At 31.9% G+C, this 332-nt stretch overlaps 1 protein-coding gene across 1 annotated transcript in view; it reads right to left on the bottom strand.

The window, feature by feature from the left end:
• Window positions 1-332, bottom strand: part of LOC119594190 (TELO2-interacting protein 1 homolog) — a gene marked incomplete in the record, with an annotated part of 11,250 nt that overhangs the window by 7,439 nt on the left and 3,479 nt on the right.

Genomic DNA, 332 nt, shown 5'->3' with positions numbered 1-332 from the left:
TAAAGTATATACCTTTATATGTTCTATGACATGAAGCTTTCTTTGCTGAAAAATATTTTTGTCAATGAATTAGGCCAGACAGGCTTTGAATGTCTGGTCACCATTCCTCAATATATACATCCAAGTACTTTCACTATCTTTATGAGTCCTTTGTGAGACACCTCCCAATATTGTGCAATTTATCCTTTTTCATCTTCATTAGAAAAAAGGCCTCAAGGGCTTTCTTACACTTCAAGAGCTTTAGAAAAAAAGGAGGAAAAAAGGAAAAAAGAACTTAGAGATAAAAAAGGATGGTATATATTACCTTATATATCATATACAAGTATCTGTTG

The sequence above is a fragment of the Penaeus monodon genome, chromosome 33, assembly GCF_015228065.2.
Source record: "Penaeus monodon isolate SGIC_2016 chromosome 33, NSTDA_Pmon_1, whole genome shotgun sequence".
Classification (NCBI taxonomy): Eukaryota; Metazoa; Arthropoda; class Malacostraca; order Decapoda; family Penaeidae; genus Penaeus; species Penaeus monodon.
This window is presented reverse-complemented; position numbering and strand designations above follow the sequence as displayed.